The sequence below is a fragment of the Bufo bufo genome, chromosome 4 (genome assembly GCF_905171765.1).
Source record: "Bufo bufo chromosome 4, aBufBuf1.1, whole genome shotgun sequence".
NCBI lineage: Eukaryota > Metazoa > Chordata > Amphibia > Anura > Bufonidae > Bufo > Bufo bufo.
The window spans coordinates 29338152-29349988 of record NC_053392.1 but is presented as its reverse complement, the minus strand read 5'-3'; positions in this window follow the sequence as shown (position 1 = coordinate 29349988).

The following is an 11837-nucleotide window of genomic DNA, read 5'->3' as shown; positions in this document are numbered from 1 at the left end:
GTCAATGTCCCTGTCCTAAAGACTATATCGGGAAAACGATAAGAGAGCTACGCAGGAGAATATGCGAGCACGTTAACGATGTCATTAACAAAAAGGCCACCCCGGTAGCCTCGCATATTAATGATTTACATGGGGGGGACCCTCTATGTCTCAAATTCTCTGTACTGGAACTAGTACCCTAGTCACCCAGAGGTGGTAACTGGGATAAAAAGATACTACAGAAGGAGTGTATTTGGATCCATAGATTCAGATCCCAAGCGCCTTCAGGCATCAATGAAAGGCTGACGTTCACCTGTTTCCTATGAGGTGTGGCCTTGTCCGTAATATCCCTATTCCTTCATAAGCCGAGCATTATGTGATTTTATACAGTGTACGAAAATTAGACCACATGCGTAAAGCATGAAATATTTTGTTATAATATTTTGGACATTAGTGACTCTCTATCAGGTCACAGTTTTGAGATAACTATTCACTATGGTTATTCTCTTTGAGGAATATATATTTTGCGATTTAAATGTGACCTATGTTGTACTGTATTTGAGACGTTTCATCATGTTGCACCACACGTTTCTTTTATAAAAACTATCCTCACAGTAAACTAAAAGGGGCCTCATGGTTGCTGCATGCACTCTCCCTAATATTTTGTTTTCTCCATTCCACCCCTTTATACATCTTAATAATTCTTTATATGGGTGATATTAATCTATATACCCATGACAAATGAGCCTTCATTCATATGGATGACAAATGAGGGCGTAACCTATTATATGACGGTCTATCATATTTGTTTCTAAATTTATATTGCCTGGGTAGGGCAAGGGGTGGATTGGTATGGTTATAATATTGAAATTGGGGATGTTATGATTCCTGTGGAACGCAACAGCGTTCCACATGATTGTATTTATGCAGGAACCAGAAAGAGGCTCAGGACCGGTAACCGCTTCTTGGAACACATATGCGTTCCAGAGACCGGAAGGGCGGCACAGCATCGATTTTGCTAGTTTGCTCCTAAGTGATCGGTGCATCCGCCCTGTGGAACGCATGCGCGTTCCAACAACAGGAAGTGGAGTCAATCCGGAGCTGTGTGAATTACCAACTATCCTAGGCGATTGGAGCATTCGCCCTATGGAACGCATATGCGTTCCAACAACAGGAAGTTGGATCAACACGGAATCTATTGAATTACCAATCAGGCTGTGGGCGCTAATTGGCAGCACTTTAAATGCAGCTGCAACACTAGTCACACAATCGCCTACCAGGGGGAACAGGAGCAGTGAGAAGGACTCCTTCATGTAAGTTAATTATACCTCATTTTAACTACGAACTTTGGAAGTTTGTCTGGTGTTCATTCAGTGTCAATTCAGTGTCAGTACCACTGGTGATTATAACTTTTGATTATAGTGCGGGTCTTATCAAGACCATATGACAGGGGGATAACAGAAACAATATCCTGCTGGGATCTTCCCTACCATCTGAACTGTGAGTCAGCACTGACTATTGACTAATGATTTTACGTACATTTGGGTGATGAACACCAAACTGATCCTGGTATACTATTATTTTCTGCCCTATAGGATGCGGAGCACACCATCTGCTATTTGAAGGAGCCCTACACAGGCACGATTGTCAAAATGTGCATATAACCGGCCTTAAATGATGCTATCAAGCACACCCATTGGCCTGATCTCATCCCCCTGTATCCATAAATTGTAGAGCGACTATCTTATATTCTATATATGCGACCTGGCTTTATGCCGGCACCTATCTCATAGTATTTTGTCATGTTACCTGGCTATATGTCAGTATTTATTTAGTTGCATTTATTTTGTATAGACCAACAGTTTGACTACACCTCCTGATGAACCCATAGCACTGTCTAGGGGGAAACGCGTCGAGGTAGCCAAGGTGTTTGACTACCCAGTCAACCCAGTCCAACTATATGTTTTGTATATGTCTGTACTTTATGTATTATTGTATTTTTTGTTTTTTCACTCCATCCAGCTGATTTTTATATATTGATAATTAATTATCCTCACCTCAGCCTGGGGTAATCTAGTACTACCCCCCTTTTGCGCCCCTATAGGGATTTGTAAGGGTTAGTAGTCTAGGCACGTGGACAGGGGGCCTCCACCATCAGGAGTCCTCCCTGGGCTGAGGTTTTAGGATAGGGGTAGATATAGGGATAATCATTCCCAGACCCCAGGCTATTATTGTATGCTGGATGTGAATATCGGTTACATTCGTTTCCTTATATATATATATATATATATATATATATATTTGATGTTATGTATAGTGGACCCTAGTGGGATCCTTTTAAGGTATACCAATAAAATGATTATTTTAGGGGTTATTTTTCTATGCTGGATTTGTTGACATATTTGTACCCCATTATATCAATGTTTATTGATTTCGCTGGAATTTGGTGTTTAGGAATAGCATTTATGTCAATTTCAGAGTGTGGTACTATAAAGGTAGCAGGAGTAAGCCTGGCGATGGTGCACAGTCCTGTGACATTCTCGGATAACCATTTGTACGCTTTGTGTCCACAAACTAAGTATATGTCTTCTGGAACTGCCACTGCTGTGCTATTGAATAATTGGGTAATTAGTTTGGCTAATTGTGTCCCTTTCGCCAACTCATATCCTTTTGACTGACTTTCGGTGTCGTTAGCTAATATACCTGTCCGGAGATCCTGTACAGTACGGTTGTTACAGGGTAGGTCTTTTCCGTTCACAGCATCTACACCAATACACTGCACGTGGCTGTCTGTTTTTGAGTCATTGCAACCTGAGTGTATGTGTGGACTAAATGTCATACCTTTGGTTTGTACTTGGAGACAATAACAGTGTGTCCAGCTAGGAAAACATGTGACATTAGCCCAGTGTCCCTCTTGCCAGGGAGTAGAGCTATAATCTACCGAGGGTCCTGATCTGTTTATCATGAGCCATGGGGCATCTGCCCACCCTGCGACAGGTAAGGCCACTTCCCTGTCCTTGTGTTTACTGGATTTAACTTGGTGTATGCTAGTGAGAAAGATGGTAGAATTAGACAGGTCAATCAGTTCAGAAAGGTCCAGGGGTATTGCAAAATAAGGCATACTGGCCGAGCTCACGGGACTGTGGGTACAGATCCAACAATCTCTGAGTTTCAGTCTCCTTCAACCCCTGGACTAGAATTTGATGGTGTAGTATCAGTGAATTGTCTCATTCATCACCCAGTGGCGTGAACACTGCGGATATGCCTACAGTCAAAGCCATGCTAAGTAGGTGGACCCTGATGGCTAACGCTGGGTTCACACCTGAGCGTACCTTGTTGAGCTCTGTATGCGCGATTTTATCGGGCGTCTCACATACGCGGCTCCGGAAACAAGCAAACGCCCATTGTCGCGCGTTCCCGGAAGTCTATGTACAGGAACGCGCGACCATACGCCCCAAAGAAGCTCCTGTACTTCTTGGGGCGTAGGGCGTTTTACAGCGCGTTCGTACACGCTGTAAAACGCTCAGGTGAGAACCATGCCCATAGGGGATCATTGGTTCTTGCCTGTTGAGCGTTTTACAGTGAGTAGGAACGCGCTGTAAAACGCTCAGGTGTGAACCCAGCCTTATTGTTCCAGGGTCGTCGGGACAGCCTTTACTCTTTTTTACAATGTGAGGTGTGGATCCAGGTAGGTCTCCCTTCGAGTTTCAGAGGTCGGGGTAGTCAGCAACACCTGGTACGGCCCCTCGTATCGTGGTTCGAGGGTGTTTCTGACGTGTTTCTTGACCACCACCCACTCTCCAGGTTTGAGTGTGTGGCTTCCTTCTAGGGAGTCAGGATCTGGAATGGAAGAGAAAACTTGTGAACGTATGTTAGACAATTGTTTACTCAGGGCAATCACATATTTTGCAACAGATTCATAATGCATTTGCAATTGCTGTGGGAAGTACTGCCCCATCCTAAGCCCTGTCCCAAACAAAATTTCATATGGAGTCAGTTTTGTGTGGAGGCCTAGGGGTGTGTCTAACTGAAAATAGTGCTATTGGCAGGCATTGTACCCAACTGAGCCCTGTCTCCCTAGTCATTTTCAGCATCTTGGACTTCAGTACCCCGTTCAGTCGTTTGACTTTGTCGCTGCTTTGGGGTCTGTAGGGTGTGTGATAGGCTGAGTGTGACCCTACCATCTTCCAGACTTCTTGGGTTAAGCTAGCAGTGAATGCTGGGCCCTGATCACTTTCAATGACCTCGGGTACTCCGAACCTACAAACAGTTTCCTGCATTAAATTCTTAGCAGTTGTTGTGGCTGTCTGATTTCGGACGGGGTAAGCTTCTGGCCACCCATAGAACAAGTCTACCACTACTAGCACATATTGAAACCCTTGGCACATTGGCATCTGGATGTGGTCAATTTGAATCCGTTGGAACGGACTGGGCTTTGGGGAGACATTTGGTTGGTGTGGGCTCAGTTCTTCCCGGGTTGCACTGCGCACAGACGAGGCAAGACTGAGTATGCCTCACCAGGACAGGGGTTATTCCTGGGGCCACCCATATTTTGTCAATTAGTTCTTTCATGATGGTCTTAGATTGGTGGGTGGGCCCATGAGCTATTGAAGCTATCAGAGGATAGAGAGCTTTGGGCAGAGATACTCTCTTTCCTTGGGTCCACAGTCCAGATTCTTTCTCTTCTTGGGCTGACTCTTTTAGCCAATCCAATTTTTCTTGTGGCGTGGCCTGCTTCTGTAACTGGACTAGCAGGTCCCAGGAGACCTCTTTTGGTTCCTGTGTTAGGTCTGTTGTGGACTCTGTTGCCATGAAGACTTGTGAGGTCTGTTCTTCTTCCTCTTTCACTGCTACTTGCTTTGCTGCTTGATCAGCTAGGGCCTTTCCTCTGGCTTCGAGTGTGCCTGTAGATCAATAAAATCTTCAGATTCTCCAGTATACTCCCCCCTTGGAAGAGGGAGAAGAGCAGCAGGATTGAGGATGTGACATCTTTGAATAGTGACATTATCAGGTAGGAGCAGGCTACCTTGCAACCATAGGTGACATTGATTAGTCAGATGCCTAGGTTGTGTTTGTTGGAGAATGGCAGAAATGTCATGTGGTGCTAGGATAGTGAGGGGGTGGCCTAGTACCATATCAGAAGTGGTGGCCAGCAGGGCACTGGCTGCATGTACAGCTCTGACACAGGAAGGGGCTGCCCTGGCTACTGGGTCCAGTCTCTTTGTATGGTAGGACTTTGGGGTCCTTCAGGGTCACAGTGACTGGTGGGCAGGGCCAATCCTAGGGTCACAGGCGCCTGGGTGCAGAAATATTTCTGGCGCCCCCACATGGGCGTGGTTATCTTACTAACTCCTCCCCTTTACAATGTAAACACGAATATGAACTTTGCCCTACGATAGCTCTTTTGTAGAACCCCCATAAAAACTTAGTTACTTGACTTGGCCCTTGGGGATCTCGGACGCCACTTCAACACTTTGGCCGGGGGCTCGGCGGAGCTGATGTTGTGCTTTAACCTAATGAGAAAGATTTCATAATAAGGATTTGGAGAAGGGGCAGAGGGATAGCAGAGCAGGGAGAGGCTGGTGCTGCTACTAGGGGGTCATACCATGGGGGAGTAATAAAGCCCACCATAATGCCCCCCCAGTAGTAATAATTCTCCTTATAATATGCAAAACATTTGTAATGCCCCCAGTTGAGCTAATGTTCCCATAATGTGCCAATATAAAATACCCCTTCTCAGTGCCCCCGTAGATGACCCCCATAGTGCCCCCCCCCTTCCCCATAGTACCCACCATAATGTGTCCCAGTATAAAATGCCCCTATACAGAGCCCCCATATAAAATATCATCTTTTTTAGCCTCAGTAGATGCCCCTATAGTGCCCCCCAATAATCTGCAGTAAGATGTGCCCCCATAGATGCCCCCAATCATGTGCCAGTAATAAGAGCCCCCCCACCATCATGTGCCAGTAGCCAGAGCCCCCCCATATCATGTCAGTAGCCAGAGCCCCCCATATCATGTGCCAGTAGCCAGAGTGCCCCCAATCATGTGCCAGAAATAAGAGCCCCCCCACCATCATGTGCCAGTAGCCAGAGCCCCCCATATCATATGCCAGTAGCCAGAGCCCCCCCTTATGTGCCAGTAGCCCCCCTTATGTGCCAGTAGCCCCCCTTATGTGCCAGTAGCCCCCCTTATGTGCCAGTAGCCCCCCTATGTGCCAGTAGCCCCCCATATCATGTGCCAGTAGCCAGAGCCCCCCCCATATCATGTGCCAGTAGCCAGAGCCCCCCCCCACCATCATGTGCCAGTAGCCAGAGCCCCCCCATATCATGTGCCAGTAGCCCTCCTTATCATGTGCCAGTAGCCCTCCTTATCATGTGCCAGTAGCCCTCCTTATCATGTGCCAGTAGCCCCCCTTATCATGTGCCAGTAGCCCCCCTTATCATGTGCCAGTAGCACCCCTTATCATGTGCCAGAGCCCCCCCATATCATGTGCCAGTAGCACCCCTTATCATGTGCCAGAGCCCCCCCATATCATGTGCCAGTAGCCAGAGCCCCCCCATATCATGTGCCAGTAGCCAGAGCCCCCCCCACCATCATGTGCCAGTAGCCAGAGTGCCCCATATCATGTGCCAGTAGCCAGAGTGCCCCATATCATGTGCCAGTAGCCAGAGTGCCCCCATATCATGTGCCAGTAGCCCCCCTTATCATGTGCCAGCCCAGTAGTCCCCCCTTATCATGTGCCAGCCCAGTAGTCCCCCCTTATGTGCCAGCCCAGTAGCCCCCCTTATGTGCCAGCCCAGTAGCCCCCCTTATCATGTGCCAGCCGAGTATTGTACCTATATAAAAAAAAATAATACACTTATACTTACCTCCAGCAATGCGATGCGATGCAGGCCGCCTCTTCCGTCTGTGTCCCTCGCTATACGGCTCAGCCTCAGGCGACGCGATGACGTCATCGCGCCACCTGCACCGGCCTCTGATAGGCTGCCAGCACTTAGCCGGCAGCCTATCAGAGGAACAGGAGGGGACACACCTCTCCCTCCTCTGCCGCAGCACAGGCATCTGTATTATTGCCGTCCTGAGGACGGCAATACAGATGACTATGGAGATGAGCGCTTCCGCAATGGAGGCGCTCATCTCCTGCTCTGCCCTGCCGCCGGCCGCGGCCGCCCCCACTTGTCACCAGGGCCGCGGCCTTGCGGCACTCAGGCTTGCCGGCCCACCGGGAAATTTCCCGCTATCCCGGCAGGCCAGTCCGGCCCTGCGCTCGGCGCCTTTCGGGTGACAGCGCTGGGGTGCGGGGCACCCACTGCACCCCGTGTAGGATCGGCCCTGCTGGTGGGACATTGAGGCATCCGATATCCTGGGGTCCTCTGGCCCAGAGAGTATCGGGGATGAGGTGCAAAATGGTTTGCAGCGAATCCCCTTGCTCATATGAATCAGTGCAGAATTTTATTGTCAGACATCCGGCAGCCGTGGGTGTCACATAATTTGAGCGAAAACCACAAAGACCAAGAAGCAAGACCGTTTCTTATCAGAAAGAGGATCTTAAACTAAGAGCTCTTTCACACTTGCGGCAGGACGGATCCGACATGCTGTTCCCCATGTCGGATCCGTCCTGCCGCTATTTCGCCGGACCGCCGCTCCGTCCCCATTGACTATAATGGGGACGGGGGCGGAGCTCCGGCGGTGCACGGCGAAAGCCGCCGGACTAAAAAGTCGGACATGCGGCACGGCGAAATAGCGGCAGGACGGATCCGACATGGTGAACAGCATGTCGGATCCGTCCTGCCGCAAGTGTGAAAGAGCCCTTACACAGCAGAAACTAACATTTCTGTGAAAAGAAAAAAGGTGGGGGTCAACTGATCCCCCGTATCTGTCCTGCAATGTGGTGGAATGATCTGCTAATTTAGCTTTTGCCCATTTCTCTATAAAGTATTCCACAGACTCATAATCCCAGGGGTCAAAGTTCTGACCCCTCTGCTCAGGGATGGGAATGTGGTCCATTATAGTGGGCAGCACGGTGGCTCAGTGGTTAGCACTGGTGCCTTGCAGCGCTGGGGTCCTAGGTTTGAATCCGACCAAGGACAACATCTGCATGGAGTTTGTATGTTCTCCCTGTGTTTGCGTGGGTTTCTTCCGGGTACTTCGGTTTCCTCCCACACTCCAAAGACAGACTGATAGGGACCTTAGATTGTGAGCCCCATTGGGGACAGTTGGATGGTAATGTCTGTAAAGTGCTGCGAAATATAGTAGCGCTATATAAGTGCATAAAATAAATAAATAAATTATCAGTGAGCAGTATTCACTGGTCTTATTCTCCACTATACTTTGCAAATCAGACCACGTACATCCTTAGGTTTGGTGCACTTGAGACAATTTCCTGTAAAATGGCATTGGGTGGGTCTCAGGGTCAGGCAGTAAATTCACTATGGTGAATAACTGTTGTGGAGTGAAAGACACATATTTGGGCAGGCCCTGGGGATGTGTTAGTGCCAGGGCTTCCCTAAGGGTTTTGTAATTGCCCCTCTTTAGATCTTGCATGTTTCTTTGCAATGCAGTAATCTGAGACTGGCGGTGTTTGGGTTCTGTGCATCAGGACTACCCCCGTTCCATGGTGCCAATTGGGGAAGGGTGGGAGTCCTTGTGCCCAACACAGATTCTACCGCCTCGTCAGACTGCGTTTGATCGGGCTCTTCTGTTTGACCTCCCACCATTATGGGTGTGGGGGTCATGATCTAACGGGGAGTCATAAAAGTGCCATCCGGGTTTATCATCGGGTACAGCATAGAGATCACCGGGACACTAGGGGTGACATAGGAGTGACGGAAGGGGGTGTCCGGACCGAATGATATTAAAGGTCCGTTCATGGGCGTTGGCTGGGGACAAGATGGCGCTGTAGCTAACATGGGAAGTGATGGGACGTGCCGGGGAGTAGTTACCAAGGTGTGGTTTTGTGGGTGGGGAGCAAGGCACGTATCACGGGAGGAGGGATTCTGTTGACCACATGTTTTGCAGGTCCACCCACCTGCTTTCTTCTCGGCGCCATTATAGGGCGGTAGCAAGTCATGTATCAATGCAACACCAGGTTTACAGAAATATCTGTCTCTTCTCATCAAAATTTTGTTCTCCCCCCGTCTGTTCAAATTCTTTACTACAGTCCAACCACACACGGATCATGTCTGTCAATTTATCATCCTCTAACTTCCCTCTTTTCTCATTCAGCAATGTCTGCCACATAACAGGGCAGTGTGCCACCTTTTGGTATGTTATACAGATGTAGCAGGGTTAGCACTAAAACTCTTAACTCAAATTTCTTAAATTATCATGTTATCTTGAAACAAAAGCCATTGAAAAGCAATTGAAGGTGTTTGCTTCTCCGCTCCTCCACGTACTGTTCGGGTGACTTTCCTCATTTCCCATCTTCTGGATCCTTCACCTTGTTCTGGACAACACAGAAACCCGATATAACACGTTGAGCCTAATGTCCCACACACTCTGGGTAGACACTGGCCGGTCTCCTCCCTTCTGTCGTCTCTCGGTCACAACACCGGGGTAATCAACCAAACCAAAAATCCAGGTCCGCGCTTCTAAGGAGATAGAGTTGGAAAACGCCTTGTTGAAGGAAAGCGCAGTTGATTCGTATCCCACGCTGAAACTTCCCCACAAGAACACGCCACACTGCCGACCGAAACTTCACAGGGCAGGGGTAACCTGGAACTGGAACATTGTTTTCACGGAAAACATTAGTAAAGAAAAAGTCCAGTTCCTAGATCTTGAAATTTCCTTGAATAAAGAGAAGATCCAAACTATCACATATTTTAAACCCACTGATAGAAATAGTCACATAGATAAAAGTAGCTGCCATTATGATCCATGGATTAATAACATTCCAAAGGGCCAATTTCAACGGATAAGGAGTAATTGTACTAATATGAAGGATTATGAAGAGCAAAGTAATATAATATTGAATAGATTTAAAGAAAAGGGCTATGGTTCTGAGTTATTAGACAAAGAGAAGAGGTCAGGGTTAATAATAGCATTAAAAGTGTTAGTAACATAGGAAACAAAACGGAGGTTAAGGAAGATAAGTATAAATTATAAACCTATTCCACATTCTGCCCACAAATAAAAAAAAGTTATACAAAAAAATTGGGATATACTAAAAAATGATCCAGTCATTGGTGATTCTATACCCAGTCGCCCCCCTTTCATATTCAAAAAAGCACCTAGCTTGAGGAACAAAATGGTGCACAGCTATATTGGAAAACAGTCCAAACCCAATGCTGAGACGGACCGATTCACATGGTGCGGTTTTTGCAGTGGGTGCAAGAATAGAATTAGTGCGGACAAAAAGATCAGGAATGCCAATAAAGTTATAGTGGGGACAGACAAAAAAGAATTCAGAATAAAAGGGAATATGTCCTGCGAGACAGCAGGGGTCCTATATATTCTGGAGTGTCCCTGCGGTTTGTATTATGTAGGGAGGACCCTGCGCAAATATTCAAAAGGCCTAGAAACTCATAGTGTTTCAGCACATTTCAAAAGTGTTCACCAAAAGAATCCGACAGGTCTCAAATTTCTAGGTGTGGAGAAAGTGACGCGATTCTGGAGAGGAGGCGACCCAATCAAACAGATAAATAAAAAAGAGGCTCAATGGATTTTTGATATTGACTGTCTCCAACCTAAGGGGCTTAATATAGAATGGGACATTAGGGCAGCGATGTAACTTCCTTTGGTTTTGATTAGAATAGATTAGGGTTTTTTCCTGTGGCTCCTGTGTAATATATGCAATTATTTTATCTATGTACAAGATATCCTGGTATTTTGCCCTATGCTTGTGATTATTGATTAGAATAAGTAGTATAGACAAACCGCTCACTCCCCTTACAATTCTGGATTGGGTGCTCTAGTCTCAAATTGATTCACTCAAATCAACAAAGGCGTAATAAAAAGTATCAAGTGGTGCTTTTCAAAGACATCCCCAACAAGTGACCCCCACTGGAAGTTCGGCTACTAATATCCGGAGATACACAAAGAAATTGGAGCGCTCCAAAGATAAAGACCCGGAATTTCAGCCATTCAAACTGGTCAGTACAAGTATAAGTTCACCTCTCGCGATATCACACCCTGATCGTATAACCAGATCTGAGACAAATTCTGAATTTTTGAAAAGGTGCCTTGCATGGATTTTGCATGTTATATTGCATACAAGAAAGGAATGCCAATACTATTATAAAGAATAGACTGACACTTTTGGCTTGCGATATTTTTGCACATTCAGGATGTATGGTCCCCTTCTTTTTGGACTTTTTTTGAGTTTTTATTGAAGTTTTAGATTTTAGGTATTTTTAGGGACTGATATTGTCTCCGCTGCAGCGATTGTTATTTTAATATTGTATTGTGATGTTGTATTTTAATATACACTGCTCAAAAAAATAAAGGGAACACAAAAATAACAAATCCTAGATCTGAATTAATTAAATATTCTTCTGAAATACTTTGTTCTTTACATAGTTGAATGTGCTGACAACAAAATCACACAAAAATAAAAAAATGGAAATCAAATTTTTCAACCCATGGAGGTCTGGATTTGGAGTCACACTCAAAATTAAAGTGGAAAAACACACTACAGGCTGATCCAACTTTGATGTAATGTCCTTAAAACAAGTCAAAATGAGGCTCAGTAGTGTGTGTGGCCTCCACGTGCCTGTATGACCTCCCTACAACGCCTGTGCATGCTCCTGATGAGGTGGCGGACGGTCTCCTGAGGGATCTCCTCCCAGACCTGGACTAAAGCATCTGCCAACTCCTGGACAGTCTGTGGTGCAACGTGACGTTGGTGGATAGAGCGAG